Raw genomic sequence first — 17,343 nt, 5'->3', positions numbered from 1 at the left:
ACCAATCCCAAGCATGCATTTGCAGCTGGACCTAGCTCCTTCTGCAAAACCTCATACATATTAACAACTAAAGGCCATCTGGACATCAACCTCTACCAAGAAGCAAAAACTAGATTCCACTAAATACACCATAAATACTTCATAAACTCACAACAGAAGAGCTAGAGGCCGGTATCGCAACTCTTAAAGATGGGAAAGCAGAAGGGATAGATGACATATCCACTGAGAAAATCAAGCACTTTGGACCAGACACGAGAGTGGCTTCTAAATTTCTACAACTCATGCTCCGCCAATCTGATAATCCCAAAGCTTTGGCGCCAGATTCAAGTAATCGCCCTACTGAAGCCAGGGAAGGACCACTCAGAGGCGAAGAGTTATAGACCCATCTCTCTACTCTGCCACACCTACACACTATTTGAGATACTCATCCTCAAGTTCCTTGCTCCATATGTAGATGAACCTAATACCAGAACAGGCAGGATTCCACCCAGGCAAGTCCACAACAAGCCAGCTCCTCAATCGAACGCAACATATCGAACATGGCTTTGAACAAGGGCAAATCACGGGAGCAGTGTTTGTCGATTTGTCAGCAGCATATGACACTATCAACCACAAACGACTCCTCTACAGGATCCTTGAGATGACAAAAGATCTGCATCTAACCGAGCGAATACAAACAATGCTCCAAAATCAAAGGGTCTTTGTCGAGAAAGGAGGGAAATGCAGAAGATGGCGACGACGGAAGAATGGCCTCCCTCAAGGAAGTGTCCTGGCACCGATCCTGTACAACATCTACACCAATGACCAGCCAACTGACTTGGTAACTAAGCGTTTCTTCAATGCAGATGATCTCTGTATAACAGCACAGGGTACATAGTTCCAAGAGGTTGAGACAACGCCGACAGAGGCACTCACTGGTTTATCTTCATATTGTGAGGAAAACCAGCTGCGTGCCAACCCATCCAAAACACAGGTCTGTGCATTCCGCCTGAGAAACCAAGAGGGTAACCATCAACTACACGTCATATGATCCGTACTCCCACTAACACATTGCCCAAACCCAGTCTACCTTGGAGTCACACTCGACCGCTGCTTAACATTCAAGCACATGTGGAAAAACCTAAAGCAAAGGTGGGCACCCGCGACAACATATTGAACAAACTCACCACCACCAAACGGGGTACCAACCCAACAACAGTACGTACTACAGCCTTAGCACTCTGCTTCTCTGCTGCAGAATACGCCTGCCCTGCTTGGGAGAGATCTACACATGAGAAGAAGATCGACTCATCCTTGAATGCCAGCTGCCGTAGCATTGCTGGTTGTCTCCAATCTACGGACAAAGCCTCCAGAGAATTGGCCTCCACTGCCAATTCTCTGGCTAGCCAATGGTCATTTCTATGATCATCCACAATCGGTACCCCATTCCTGCCTTCTCTCCATATCCCTTCTGCTATCTGCTATCTTTAAGAGCTCTATCTATCTCTCTCTTAAAAGCTTCCAGAGAATTGTCCTCCGCTGCCCATTCTCTGGCTGGCATCGCTCCCCCAGACATCAGGAGAGCCGTTGCAAGTAGGACAGAGCATCTGAAACAACTGACAGATGATTGACACCCATTACATAACCATGTGCCCCTCATTGGTGGTTAAAATCCTGTAAGAGCTTCCGAACCAGCATCACCCCATTGGAAACAACACCAACTGAAGCTCGCCTCCAGATGTGGAAGAACAGACTTGGCACTGTCCCTATTTCAGCCAAGATGGGCACATACCAGCAGTAGAGTGCTCATCACCAGGTGCTGATGAACACTGGCTGAACTGGAGATGTCTCATTCGACTACGAACCGGGGTCGGGTGGTCAAGGGTGACAATGCACAAATGGGGCTACATCGAGGGTACAACAACCTGCGACTGTGGTACACAGACCCAGACAATGCAACACCTACTGCAATACCCATTGGTGGATAATCCATGCACTACTGCAGACCTTGCACTGAACACTTCAATAGCACAACAATGTGTACAGCAGTGGCGAGCCACTATATAGCATAAGGTCACAAAAGAAAAAGCTCCCAGGCTCTGAGCTCCCTTCGACCATGGTGACGTACCGACACGTATCATGTGACCGGCAACCGGATCCTGCCCCCCTCCCTCCCCCCCACTGACAGGCAGCGTAAGAGGCCAATGGGAGAGAGTGTCGCCCCCTGACCATTGATGCACAGCGCAAAAGGCCAATGGGAACAGGTCCCGCCTTCCCAGGCCCCGACGTCACAAAGGTGAAGCCAGGAGCAGCAAGAACTAGTGTTGGTTGGGAGTCGGTGAGTCAGAGGGAAAGGCTGAGGATTGGCTAAAGGGCCTGTCCCACTGTATGAGGTAATTCAAGAGTTCTCCCGAGTTCTCCCCTGATTCGAGCTCTTGTAATGTACATAGCGGGTACATAGGAGCTCGTGGATGTCACGTAGCGGCTCGTATGAGTAACGGTGGGTACTCGGGAAATCCGGTAAACCTGTGACGTGTTTTCAACACTGTGAATTGGCCTCCACAGCCAATCCACTCTTGAAGATAGCAGAGTCGGGATATGGGGAGAAGGCAGGAACGGGGTAATGATTATTGATGATCAGCCATGATCACGTTGAATGGTGGTGCTGGCTTGAAGGGTGAATGGCCTACTCCATCACCTATTGTGTAATGTCTATTCACCACTCTCTGTGTGAAAAAGTATTTCCTCATCTCCATTCTAAATGGCCTACCCCTTTTTCTTAATCTGTGGCCCCTGGTTCTAGACTCATTGGATGCTTGTTCCCAGCATTGGAAACATGTTTCCTGCTTCTAGCATGTCCAAACCCTTACTAATATTATATGTTCCAATAAATAGCCTCCACAGCTAATAGAATCTTTACAAAAAATATGTTACCTACCTGGTGCCAGGATCCAGGACGTCACGGACCGATTGCAGAGCAGCCGGAACTGGTAGTGCATGTTGGCACAAATGACGTCGGGAAGAAGAGGAAAAACATTCTGCTGTGTGAATTCAGAGAGCTTGGAAGAAGGCTGAAAAGCAGGACATCCAGGGTGGTTATCTCCAGTTTGCTTCCAGTTCCTCGTGCTGGTGTGGGCAGGAACAGGGAGAAAGGGGATCTGAATGTGGGGCTGAGGAGCTGGTGCAGAATCAGGAGATGTAGAGTCAGTATGGATAGAACTGAGACATTGTAAGGGTAAAAAGGCCCCAATTGGAGTTATCTACAGGCCCCCAAACAGTAGTCTGGATATAGGGTGCAAGTTGAATCGAGTTAAAATTGGCATGTCGTAATGCTACGGTTGTTATGGGAGATTTCAACATGCAGGTAGACTGGGGAAATCAGGTTGGTACTGGACCCCAAGAAAGGGAGTTTGTGGAGTGCCTCCGTGATGGATTCTTAGAGCAGCTTGTATTGGAGCCTACCAGGGAGAAGGCAATTCTGGATTTAGTGTTGTGTAATGAACCAGATTTGACAAGGGAACCCGAGGTAAAGGAACCATGATGAGGTAGTGACCATAATATGATAAGTTTTAATCTACAATTTGAGAGGTAGAAGGGAAAATCAGGAGTGTCAGTATTGCAGTTGATCAAGGTATTCAACCCCCTTTACTCTGATACCCCTAAATAAATTCCAGTGCAACCAATTGCTTTCAGAAGTCACCTAATTAGTAAATAGAGTCCACTTGTGTGTAGTCTAATCTCAGTATAAATACAGCTGTTCTGTGAAGGCCTCAGAGGTTTGTTAGAGAACATTAGTGAACAAACAGCATCATGAAGCCCAAGGAACACACCAGACAGGTCAGGGATAAAGTTGTGGAGAAGTTTAAAGCAGGGTTGGGTTATAAAGAAATATCCCAAGCTTTGAACATCTCAAGGAGCACTGTTCAATCCATCATCCGAAAATGGAAAGAGTATGGCACAACTACAAACCTACCAAGACATGGCCGTCCACCTAAACTGACAGGCCGGGCAAGGAGAGCATTGATCAGAGAAGCAGCCAAGAGGCCCATGGTAACTCTGGAGGAGCTGCAGAGATCCACAGCTCAGGTGGGAGAATCTGTCCACAGGACAACTATTAGTTGTTCACTCCACAAATCAGGCCTTTATGGAAGAGTGACACGAAGAAAGCCATTGTTGAAAAAAAGCCATAAGAATCCCGTTTGCAGTTTGCCACAAGCCATGTGGGGGACACAGCAAACGTGGAGGAAGTTGCTCTGGTCAGATGAGACCAAAATTGAAGTTTGTGGCCTAAATGCAAAACGCTATGTGTGGCGGAAAACTAACACTGCACATCACCCTGAACACACCATCCCCATTGTGAAACATGGTGGTGGCAGCATCATGCTGTGGGGATGCTTTTCTTCAGCAGGGACAGGGAAGCTGGTCAGAGTTGATGGGAAGATGGATGGAGCCAAATACAGGGCAATCTTGCAAGAAAACCTGATAGAGTCTGCAACAGACTTGAGACTGGGGCGGAGGTTCACCTTCCAGCAGGACAACGACCCTAAACATACAGCCAGAGCTACAATGGAATGGTTTAGATCAAAGCATATTCATGTGTTAGAATGGTCCAGTCAAAGTCCAGACCTAAATCCAATTGAGAATCTCTGGCAAGACTTGAAAATTGCTGTTCGCAGACGCTCTCCATCCAATCTGACTGAGCTTGAGCTATTTTGCAAAGAAGAATGGGCAAAAATGTCAGTCTCTAGATGTGCAAAGCTGGTAGAGACATACCCCAAAAGACTTGCAGCTGAAATTGCAGCGAAAGGTGGTTCAACAAAGTATTGACTCAGAGGGGCTGAATACTTTTGCACGCCACACTTTTCAGCTTTTTATTTGTAAAAAAATTTGAAAACCATGTATCATTTTCCTTCCACTTCACAATTATGCACCACTTTGTGTTGGTCTATCACATAAAATCCCAATAAAATACATTTACGTTTGTGGTTGTAACGTGACAAAATGTGGAAAAGTTCAAGGGGTATGAAAACTTTTGAAAGCCACTGTAGATGGTGATGTGGAGTGAAAAGCTTTTACATAGAAACATAGACATTAGGTACAGGAGTATGCAATCTACCCAACATGCTCTGAAGTCCCGCAAACCCTTCTGGTTTTCCATTAAATCCCTGGAAGACTTTGACTCCAAGACTGAGCCTGGAAAGATGTCAACACCAACAACAGAGAGGTCATCACAGACCCCACAGTGAAACCACCGGGTTTTGACCTCCGTCGCTAGCAATGGCTAAGTGGGGGTTGACAGACAGCCCTGCTTGCGACTGCAGACACCAGCCTATCCCACACATCGTGAATGACTGCTCTCTGGGGCTTTTCCCTGGTGGCATCAAAGTCATCCACCCAGAAATTGATGCTGTCCTGGCCTGGATGTCTATCCTTGATCTACAACTTTAGGCTGCACACGGCATACACAAGAAAAAGTAGTAGGCCATTCGGCCCTTCAAGCCAGTACCGCCATTCAATATGATCACTGCTGATCAATCACAATCAGTACCCCATTCATGCTTTCTCCCCATATCCCTTGATTCCATTAGCACTATGTACTAAATCCAACTCTCTCTTGAATACATCTAGTGAATTGTGGCAGAGAATTCCACAGATTCACAACTCTCTGGGTGAAAATGTTTTTCCTCATATTAGTCCTAAATGCCCTACCCCTTATTCTTAAACCGTGACCCCTGGTTCTGGACATCCCCAATATCGGGAACATGTTTCCTGCATTTACACTGTTCAATCCCTTAAGAATTTAAAATGTTTCTATAAGATACCTACTCATCCTAAATTCCAGCAAATACAAGCCTAGTCGACCCATTCTTTCATCATATGTCATTCCCGCCATCCAGGGAATTAACCTGGTGAAACTATGCTGCACTCCCTCAATAGCAAGAACAACCTTCCTCAAATTAGTAGAACTAAACTGCACACAATTCTCCAGGTGTCTCACCAGGGTCATGCATAACTGCAGAAAGACCTCTTTGCTCCTAAACTCATCTCCTCTCATTATGAAAGCCAACAAGGTTTCTTCACTGCCTGCTGTACCTGCATGCTTACTTTCAGTGATTGATGTACATGGGCACCCAGGTCTCGTTGTACTTCCCATTTTCCTAACCTGACACCATTCAATAGAGTGCTGGAGTAACACCTTCCATTTCCTTATCTCTGTGTCTCCATCTTCTGTGACTCAGCCTGAAGAAGGTTCCTTCTCTCTAGAGATGCTGCCTGTCCCGCGAAGTTACTCCAGCATTTTGTGTTTATCTGTGGAGAACATGGATAGGGGCTTTTTTTGGGTCACGAACCTTCTTCAAACCTGAAACGTCACCTATCCACGTTGACCAGAGATGCTGCTTGACCCGCTGAGTTCCTCTAGCACTCTGCGAAACGCCACCTATCTATGTACTCCACAGATGCTGCCTCTAGCACTTTGTGCCTTTTTGTGCATGAACCAGCATCTGCAGTTCCTTTTGTCAGCCAAATATAGGCAAAAAGTGCTGGGGAAAAATATGGGCAATATTTCAGGTTGGGACACTTGGCTCCTTGTCAAATTTTGTTCGAGTTGAGAAATGTCATTCTCTGATTTTAGTTAACTCTCCAACAACCTACCTCTCTTTTATTGATAGCAGTATGAATATTGATTTCTCTAACTTCAAGTAACCCTGACATCCCCCCTCTCTCCATCCCTCCCCCACCAGTCATACCAGCTTTAAAGTCATCTTGTTGAGGTTCATTGTCTGTAACTTGATTTCACCAAGCCCACAGCTAACAATGGCATTTCCATTAACATTGTCATTTGTCATTTGGATCAGTGAAGAGGGAGACTAGAGATATGGAAGGGTGAGGTGTAAAAATGACAGAACTAAGCTAATGCTTAGTTCTGTCATTTTTACACCTCACCCTTCCATATCTCTAGTCTCCCTCTTCACTGACTCAGTCTGAAGAAGGGTCTCGACCCAAAACGTCACCCATTCCTTTTCTCCAGCAATGCTGTCTGACTTTCTGACTTATTCCAGCTTTTGTGTCCATCCAATTTTTTCCCTCTCTCTTCCCTGTACATCACCTGAATGGGACACGTTTCCCCCTTTTCCCCTACCCCTTTCACCAATATCCCTTTCCCTGGCTTTTCATTCTGCTCATCTTCACTCACAGCCTTTTCTGTTCTTCCCATCTTTGGCCTTTGTCCACCCATCTGCCAATCACCCCGCTCCCCCCTCACCTGTATCCATCTATTACATAAAGATGAACACAAAATGCTGGAGTAAATCAGCGGGACAATCAGCATCTATGGAGAAGGAATGGGTGACATTTCGGGACGACTCTTTTTCAGAATGGTTAGGGATAAGGGAAACGAGAGATATAGACGGTGATGTGGAGAAATAAATAACAATGAATGAAAGATATGTAAAGAGGTGACAATGATAAAGGAAACTGTTCGTCGGGTGAAAACAAGAACCTAGTGTGATTTGGGTGGGGGAGAGGGAGAGAGAATTCAGTGGGCTGCTTGTTGTGGTCAGGGGATTCGGGACCCTTCCCCGGCATTGATCCTGGGGGTGGTGTCATGCCGGAGGAGGGGGTGAGTGACGAGGCCAGTTCGTGTAGTGGGGTCAGTGAACTTTCAGAGAGTTTTGGTCTTTCGATTTCTGACAATGACCTTGAGCGCTGTGCAGATGAGTTTGATTTTTCAGGTGCGAGTGGGTTGGCTGATTGCCCAGGCTCTAAGGCAAGTGTTATCCGTGAGGTGCGAGAGTTCCTAAGAACAAGCCGTACCGTCAGAACAAAAACGGAGGCTGCAAACGGAGGTTGATCTGACAGTTTTGCTTAAGACTAACGAGGCTTTGCTTGGCAAGAAGGATAGTGATCTTCCTGACTCTGAGATGTACCAGTTTGGAGACTTTTTGGAGTTCCTCAGAGAGAGAGTTCTTGAGACCTTGAGTCTTGAGTGCGAGGTTCTCAATCTAGTGTGCCTGCAATAGCCACATTAAACTTAAATGGAAGCAGTGCGAGCTTTTATAGATTTCAGCTTTTATCAGTCCTTAGAGAGGGGAAATTTGCAGTGTGTTTTCTGCAGGAGACGCATACCGTTGTCAGTGATGAACCTACCTGGCGACTGGAGTGGGAAGGGGGGTCTACATGAGCCATCTCAGCTCAAATTCGAGTGGGGTGGCCTTTTTGTTGGCCCAGAATTTCCTGCCAAATGTTCTAAAAGTGCAACAAGTTATGCCAGGACGTTTGCTCCATCTGGCCGTGAGCCTGGATGGCATGCCGTTGCCTTTCATTAACGTGTATGCCCCTAGATCCGGCACGATGCAGGCCGGCCTACTTCAGGAGGTGACTGCTCTGTTAAGTACTATTGATTGGGGAGAGTGTGTCTCCTTGGTGGGGACTTTAATACCACACTTGAGGTGCGAGACCGTTCTGGTACTCAGTGTGCCCCTGCTGTAGCGAATACGCTGAGAGGATTGATTGACTCCTTTGAGTTGGTTGATACATGGCGGGACCTCCACCCTGATTCCACTGGAATCGCGGAGGTCTGAGGGCGGTGGTTCCCGCAGTGATTGAATATATATTTCCCGAGCGTTTGTTTCCCGTGTCTCAGCGCCTCAATGCAGCTGGTGCCGTGCTCGGACCACTGTCTAGTGCGTGTGGATTTTAATCCAGCGTGCGCTCAGGCTGGGTCCGCGTACTGGCACTTTAATAACAGGATGCTGGAGGATCGGTGTTTCTGGGAGTCATTCAGTCGGTTTTGGGTTAAGTGGAGAGAGAGGCAGAGGTGCTTCTCTTCCCTTAGGCAGCGGGACTCAGCAGTCGAGAGGCTCGAGAGGGAGCTACTCCACATAGAGTCTCGCCAGGGTCGGGTTGGTGGTGACCTGCAAATGGGGAGAGTTTCAGGAGAAGAAGGAAGCCATGAGGAACCTGCAACTTGAGCGTTCTCGAGGCGTTTACGTGAGGTCGCGGGTCCAGATGCTGCACGATCTGGACCGAGCTTCACCTTTCTTTTTCTCTCTGGAGAAAGGGCGGGGAGCCCACAAGCAGCTCGTGGAGCTGTTCGCAGATGATGGCTCCTCTGTCACTGATCCAGAGAGGATCAGTGCCTTGGTCAGATCCTTTTATGGGTCCCTGTTCTCCGCAGGTGGATTCAGCAGGGATGCTCAGCAGGACCTGTGGGAGGGTCTACCGACTGTAGATAGGGAGGTGGCCGATCTACTTGATGGCCCCTTATCTTTGGAGGAGTTGATTCGGAATCAGCTCAGGAGGTGTAAGTCCCCCGGGCTGGATGAGTTGACGGGGGAGAGCCAGGCGATCGGGGAGATTCCTCTCTCGTGGCGTAGGGCAGTTGTTGTCTTGCTGCCCAAGAAGGGCGAACTCCGCTTGTTGAAGAACTGGCGCCCAGTCTCTCTCGTATGTACAGAGTATAACGTTTTTGCACGGGCGATGGCAAGTCGCCTGGGCTCCGTATTGTCTCAACTGATTCATCCTAACCAGTCCTATACAGTCCCTGGCCGGTCCATTCAGGATAACATCCACATGGACCTGATTCATCCAGCCCAGGGTAGTGGTCAGTCAGCTGCTTTTCTGTCTCTTGATCAGGAGAAGGCTTTTGATAGGGTAGAGCATGAATACCTCTTCGGGACGTTGCAAGCGTTCGGATGTGGACCGCATTTTGTGGCCCGGGTCCGGCTTTTGTATGCTGCAGTGAAAGTTAATGGTGCGTTGTTGGCTCCCTTTCATTTTGGGAGGGGTGCCCCATGTCGGGTCAGTTGTACTCGGTCTGTGTGGAGCCGTTCCTGTGTCTTCTTCGGAGGAGGTTGACAGGCCTGGCCCTTACAGGCCCGGGGGTGGAGGTGGTTCTTTCGGCGTATGCCGATGATGTACTGCTCATGTTCACTGATCCTGGTGACCTGCAGAGTATGTGCGGAGGATGACAATGTATGTGTGGAGCACCACGCACCTCCTTTATCTGGGGGTGTACCTGAGTCCCACTGAGGATGCTTGGCCGGCAAACTGGCAGGAGTTGGAGATGAAAGTGGTTGCCCGGCAGGGGCGCTGGTCAGGCCTGCTTGGAGTTCTTTCCTTTAAGGGAAGGGTGCTGGTCATAAACCAGCTGGTGGCCTCCATGTTATGGTACCGGCTGGCTAATCTTTTCCCACCTTCCATATTTGTAACTGCTTTACAGAAGAAGCTGGTAGATTTATTTTGGGGAAATAGGAAGCACTGGGTTTCCGCAGCAGTCCTGAGTCTGAGGGCGGCCAGTCCTTGGTATGCATGCGTACCCAGGTGGCGGCTCTCCATCTCAGGACTCTGCAGAGGTATATGTATGTAAAGAAACCCCCCTAGATGGCACGCTCTGGCCACGTATTTCTTCCATCAGGGTCGTTGCCTAAGGGGGGTCTCGCGGCTCCCGGTGGCGGGCATCAGTCGACCCGCCCTAAGGGGCTTGCCTGTTTTCTACCGGGATGTGCTAAGAGTGAGGAATTTGGTTGTTTTTTAGCCAGCGTGTTGCTCCACGAGGGGAGGGGGATGTTGCGGCTGCGGGATTGGCCAGTCCTCACTCTGTCATGGCGGGTGTCGAGGAGAGGAGCGCGCCTAGTGTGGTTCTGACTGAGCTTTCACCTGCTCTGTCAGATCTCCATCATCGTGCCTAGGCTCCGGGTTATTTCTCGGGCACCGGCTCCACACAACCAGAGCCGCCTCTCTGAGATGACCAGCGTGCCATTTCGTGATGCGAAGAGACGCTCACTGCACAGAATGTTCCTGCACATTCTGAACCTCCTTGCCTTTGTTTTCCATCCCGACACATGGCGGATGGTGTTACCACCCGAAGACGGGGGCGGCCCCAGTGGAGGTCTCTCGACAAAGGAGTTGTCTCCCTTTACATTGGGGACCTGGGGCAGAGAGTGCTGCACAGAGCGGTGGCGTGTAATAAACTTTTGAGTTGGTTCACAGGCTCGTCCGCTGCCTGTATATTTTGTGGCAAGGAAGAGACCGTATTCCACGCTTATATGGAGTGTAAGAGGTTACTGCCCCTGTACCAAGGGGTTGTTCCTAAAGTTCTGGTTGCATTTTAGTCCTACGATTCTAGTGTTTGGACACAAGGCAGGGTGTGGGGAGAGATGAGTGTGTGGGGGGGGGGGGGGGGGCGTCCCTGTCGGTTTTCTCTTGGGCCTGGCCAAGATGACCATTCGTGGGTCCAGGCAGCGGGCGGTCGATGGTCAAGCTAGATTCGGCTGCTTGCCCCTCTTTCAGGCTTACGTCCATGCACGTGTGTCCCTGGAGAGGGAACACGCAGTGTCCACGGGGACTTTGGAGGCCTTCCGTGGGCGGTGGTCACCATGTGGGGTTGAGAGTATTGTAAACATGAATGCACTGTTGTACTATAATGATTATTTGTTATAGTGTTTTGTTATACTACAAAAAGTAGTAAACACTGCCCAGTCCATCATCGGCTCTGACCATCCTTCCATCGAGGGGATTTATCGTGGTCGCTGCCTCAAAAAGGCTGGCAGTATCATCAAAGACCCACACCATCCTGGCCACACACTCATCTCCCTGCAACCTTCAGGTAGAAGGTACAGGAGCCTGATGACTGCAACAACCAGGTTCAGGAATAGCTACTTCCCCACAGCCATCAGGCTATTAAACCTGGCTCGGACAAAACTCTGAACATTAATAACCTATTATCTGTCATTTTGCACTTCAGTTCATTTATTCATGTATTTTGTAGTCAATGCCTATTATGTTCTGTGTGCTGAAGCAAAGCAAGAGTTTCATTGTTCTATCAGGGACACATGACAATAAACTTGAACTTGAAATTGAACTATTGTAATTTCAGATTATGTTTTGTCGTGTATCATATGACTGTGTTGAATAAAGTTTTTGAAAAGGAATAAAAAAGAGAGAGAGAGGTCATGCTTTTTTCTCTGCAATTGAGAAGGTTTGAAGCAGCCTATCAAGGATTTTGTCGATGGAGAAGGAACAGAGGCAGAGAGGCTTCATAGTTTAACTTATCGTTGGACTGCTGAAACTTTCCTTTGCTTTGGGATTCGTCCACCAGTGTGAAATTCCTGAGTTTTCTCTGCATTGCCGAGGGTATGGATGTTGTTGGCGGACTGCCAAGAGTGCCTGGAGATCGAGGGTAGGAAAGATTTTGGCGTCTTTGTTGTTTTAGCACCGATTCGCAGCCCTAAATTCATTTTGCACAGTGCGGCTGCCTGGCTTTATGTGGCGGGGGCTAGAGCTGGAGATGGAGATGGAGCTACTGGAGATGGAGATGGAGATAGAGCTGGAACTGCTGATGGTGCTAGAGCTGCAATGGAGGTGGAACTGGAGATGGAGCTGCAGGTGGAGCTGGAACTGGAGATGGGGCTGGAGCTGGAGATGGAGGTGGAGGTGGAGCTGGAGATGGAGATGGAGATGGAGATGGAATGGAGATGGAGCTGGAGCTGGAGATGGAGATGGAGCTGGAGTTAGAGATAGAGATAGAGATAGAGATAGAGATGGAGAAGGAGATGGAGCTGGAGATGGAGATGGAGATGGAGATGGAGATGGAGATGGAGATGGAATGGAGCTGGAGATGGAGCTGGAGATGGAGATGGAGATGGAGATGGAGATGGAATGGAGATGGAGATGGAGCTGGAGATGGAGCTGAAGCAGGAGCTGGAGGGAGCTGGAGCTGGAGATTATGCTGGATTCCCATGGATTTTGAAGACACAGGAGCAAAGAGAAGCAGGAAAAAGCACTGATTGGCTCTTACCCGAGTGGGAGGAGTGTTAGAAGTGAGTCGGGGAAAACTGTTTAAAAAGAGAGGCATACCACAGGCAGATTTAACTCACAGCTCCCATGGATTTTGAAGAAACAGCAGCAAAGAGATGCAGGAAAAAGCACTGATTGGCTCTAACCCGAGTGGGAGGAGAGTTTTAGATAAAACTAGAGCTAGAGCTGCAGATGGAGCTGGAGATGCAACTAGAGTTAGAGATAGAGCTAGAGCTGGAAATGGAGCTGTAGGTGGAGGTGGGTTTAGAGCTGGAGCTGGAGTTAGAGATGGAGCTAGCACTGGAGATTGAGCTTTAGATCGAGTTAGACCTGGAGCTGGAGATGGGTCTAAAGTTAGAGCTGGAGAGGGAGCTGGAGAAGGAACTGGAGATAGAGCTGGAGATAGAGTTGGGGCTGGTGTTGGAGCTGGAGCTGGAGCTGGAGCTGGAGCTGGAGATGGAGCTGGAGATGGAGCTAGAACTGGAGATAGTGCTAAATATGGAGCTGGGGATGGAGCAAGATCTAGAGCTGGAGATTGAGCTGGTAATGGAGCTACAGCTAGAGCAGGAGATGGAGTTGGAGATTGAGCTGCAGATGGAGCTGGAGATGGAGGTGGAGCTGGAGATGGAGCTTGAGATGGAGATGGAGCTGGACCTGGAGATGGAGCTAGAGTTGGAAAAGGAGCTAGATTGGAGCTGGAGATGGAGCTAGAACTAGAAATTTAGATGGAGATTGAGATAGAGCTAGAACTAGAGCTAGAGATGGAAATGGAGCTGGAACTGCAGATGGTACTAGAGCTGGAGATGGAACTGGAGATGGAGGTGGAGCTGAAGATGGAGCTGCATTCTCGTGGATTTTGAAGAAACAGCAGCAAAGAGATGCAGGAAAAAGCACTGATTGGCTCTAGCCCGAGTGGGAGGAGTTAGAAGTGTGTCAGAGGGGGCAAACAGTTTAAATCTGAGGAATTTGGTTTGTAAATTGATAAATTAGGCAATATATCAGTCAATATAAGCAGGACGGCTCTTAGGGAGCGGCAGTGAAGGAAGTGCCCTGTGAGAAATGTGTGAGTCTTTGGCTCGAGAGTCTTCGGAGAAGAGGCTACGCAAAACACTGGAGATGGAGAGACGTAAGAAGGAGATGTCAAGCAAGCTGATTCAGTGTGATGCTTGCAGTATGTGGGAGGTCAATGACACTGCTGGTGCCTCTGGCTGCTACAAATTTGAGAAGTGCATCCAGGTGCAGCTCCTGACGGACCGTGTTGGGGAACTGGAGAAGCAAGTGGATGACCTCAGGTTCGTCCGAGAAACTGAGTCGGTCCTCGACAAGTCCTACAGTAAGATTGCTACACTGAAGGTACTGGAAAAGAAACATAGAAACATTGAAAATAGGTGCAGGAGTAGGCCATTCGGCCCTTCGATATGATCATGGCTGATCATCCATATCAGTATTCCGTACCTGCCTTGTCTCCATACCGCCTGATCCCCTTAGCCACAACGGCCACATCTCCCACTAACTCCCTCTTAAATATAGCCAATGAACTGGCCTCAACTACCTTCTGTGGCAGAGAATTCCAGAGATTCACCACTGTGTGAAAAATGTTTTTCACATCTCGGTCCTAAAAGATTTCCCCCTTATCCTTAAACTGTGACCCCTTGTCCTGGACTTCCCCTACATGGGGAACAACCTTCCTACATCTAGCCTGTCCAACCCCTTAGGAATTTTGTACATTTCTATCCCCCCTCAATCTTCTAAATTCTAGCGAGTACAAGCCGAGTCTATCCAGTCTTTCTTCATATGAAAGTCGTGACATCCCAGGAATTAGTCTGGTGAACCTTCTCTGTACTCCCTCTATGGCAAGAATGTCTTTACTCAGATTAGGAGACCAAAACTGTACACAATACTCCAGAATGGCCTACTCGTGCACTGTTTACAAAACAAAAACAAAACACAGAGCAGTACACAGGAGCCGGCCCTTCGGCCCGCAGTGTCTATGCCCAAGATAAACTAATGTCTACCTGCACACCATCCTGATCCAGGTGCTCACCAGCCCAGTTAAGGCAGACTTAACTATAAACCTTTACGCAAGACATGTAATGCTGAGGCTCTATAAGGCTCTATAAGGAGAGATGCAACGCTGAGGCTCTATAAGGCACTGGTCAGCCTGCATTTGGAGTACTGTGAGCAAATTTGGACCCCTTATCTAAGGAAGGATGTGCTGGCTCTGGAGAGGGTCCAGAGGAGGTTTACAAGAATGATTCAGGAATGAGTGGGTTAATACATTAGCGTTTGACAGTACTGGGAATCTACTTCCTGGAGTTTTGAAGGATGAGGGGATCACATTGAAACTTACAGAATAATGAAAAGCATGGATAGAGGGAATGTGGAAAGGATTGATGACCCTATTACCTCTATAGGGTATCAACTGACGTGTCAAACAAGACTCTAAACCGAGGTTTAATTATGTTTATTACAACAATCTTTATTAACACTCGAGTACTTAAAACATGCATGCAAACACTTGACTTCTAATAACTTCTCCTTTAATTTACTATTTCAATTTATCACTTCTTAAACTAAATCACAAAGTCAGATATTGACCCTATGAATGAATTGGACCGATTCACTCTGTTGATAGGGGGTTTGTCTTCTCTGAGCTTTGAACTCAGGTCCCTCCTTCTTGTGATGGTTGTTCCCGGGTTGTCGCTGCCCACGTCTCAGACCGCCCTTCTTTTATACTAATTTTCCTTCAATCTCCTAACGGAAGCCTTTTTTCTAACCCAAGGCTCTCACAATTCTAAAGTCAATCATTTTGAGTTGTTACTCATCCAAGGGCTGAATAAACAAAACGCATCTTCGTTCCTTATCAACATTTTCATTCTCTTCACACAGTTCCTTTGCAAAATGGCCGTTCCCAGCCACCTAATCTTCACAAGGCTATACTGCCTAGCAATTAAATTACGTGCTGCTCTGTTCTCACCAGATGTTCATCATGTGACCATGTTTCTTTGTTCACCTGTTCCCAGGGTTTTGATATGTCTGTCTCTAGCTAGTAGCATCCTCCCAAACCCTGTCAGGATACTTAACATCCAGTCCCAGGCTATAGGATGTTTCCACTGGTGGGAGAGTCTTGGACCAGAGGTCATAGCCTCAGAATTAAAGAGCACTCTATAAGAAAGAAGAGGTGGAAGAACTTTGTTAGTCAGATGGTATTTAATCTGTAGAATTCTTGGCCACAGAGGGCTGTAGAGGCCAAGTCAGTGGATATTTTTAAGGCGGAGATAGACAAATTCTTGATTAGAACGGGTGTCAAGGAGATGGGGAGAAGGCAGAAAAATGGGATTAGGAGGCAGAGATCAGCCATGATTGATTGGCAGTGGACCCAATGGGCCAATTGGCCCAATTCTACGCTTATAACGTGAACTTTACCTGTGTGGCGGTCCCTGGGGGGTAGGCCACTCCTTGGATCATCCCCCTCGCCGATTGAGGGACAGGGGCGTTGGTCTGCCACGGGTTCTCTCGCTGTGTGATTAAAGACTACTGTTTGAACCTGCCTGGCGTCTGGCCTTTCCCTGACCTCGTCCAGGCCGCTACAACTGGTGACCCCACCATTCATCACACGACGTGATGGATAGCAACACTGTTGCACTGAAGCTCCCTACTCTGTGGACCCAAGAGCCTGACGTCTGATTCCAGCAGACAGAGGCACAATTTGCTGTGCGAGGGATAACAGCGGATGAAACAAAATACTTTTACGTGGTCAACGCATTTGACCAAGTGACTGCGAAGCGAGTTAAGCCTTTCCTTAAAGCCCCCCGTAGCTAACAGATATAGGGGCCTTAAGGAATTCCTTATCAGGAGATTTGGCCTTGGTGAATCTGAGCGGGCAGCTCGGATTCTCCGAATGGACTACCTGGTCAACCGCCGGCCGTGTGCCCTCCTGGAGGACATGCTCACCCTAATGGGGGACCACGAACCTTGTTTCCTATTTAAGTTTGCTTACCTGCAGCAGCTCCCGCTCGACATCCACCTGCAGCTCTCCAGGGATCCCTTTACCGACATGCAGGCGCTGTGGATGTCTTGCCAGCATGACCTGGAAGTGCTGACCGTCCTTCCCGCGGTGTTTGGAGACTCAGAGCAGGTCGGGGCCGCTATCCACCGCGTCTCCGCTGTTCCCTATCGGCCCCCATGGCAAAATCCGGACTCCATTGGGCATTCCACTGCAGGCAAGTCTTTCCAGCACGGCCCGCCTGTAGTTCCACCCAATGCCGGCAGAGGTCGCTGGCGTTCAAACCGGCCAGATTCATTTGCAGTTCCACCAGACGCCAACAGAGGGGGTTGGTGTTATTACCATCGTCGCTGGGGAGCTGCAGTCAGGCAATGTCACCGACCCTGTTCATTCCCGGGAAATGAAGGGGCCGGTCGTCAGTGATTCATCGCGTCTTTGCCTGGAATCGCCGCACTGGGGTTCGATTCCTCGTGGACACTGGTGCAAAAGTGAGTGTTCTGCCTCCCTCTATCGCTGACATCCATGCGGGCACCCCTCCTCACCGCGGCGAACGGGAGTGC

At 48.6% G+C, this 17,343-nt stretch overlaps 1 long non-coding RNA gene across 1 annotated transcript; it reads right to left on the bottom strand.

Moving 5' to 3' along the window:
• Positions 1–6,690: 6,690 nt before the first annotated feature.
• On the bottom strand, positions 6,691–16,091 carry LOC116975801. Its single transcript, XR_004412786.1, has 3 exons — positions 15,791–16,091; positions 8,998–9,000; positions 6,691–6,702 (listed from the first exon to the last, which is right to left on the bottom strand). It is a non-coding gene; the product is annotated as an uncharacterized LOC116975801 (long non-coding RNA).
• Between the last annotated feature and the right edge of the window lie 1,252 nt (positions 16,092–17,343).

This window comes from Amblyraja radiata, chromosome 8, assembly GCF_010909765.2.
Source record: "Amblyraja radiata isolate CabotCenter1 chromosome 8, sAmbRad1.1.pri, whole genome shotgun sequence".
NCBI classification, from domain to species: domain Eukaryota; kingdom Metazoa; phylum Chordata; class Chondrichthyes; order Rajiformes; family Rajidae; genus Amblyraja; species Amblyraja radiata.
Note: the sequence above shows the minus strand (reverse complement) of the source record. Positions and strands in the feature narration are given on the sequence as shown.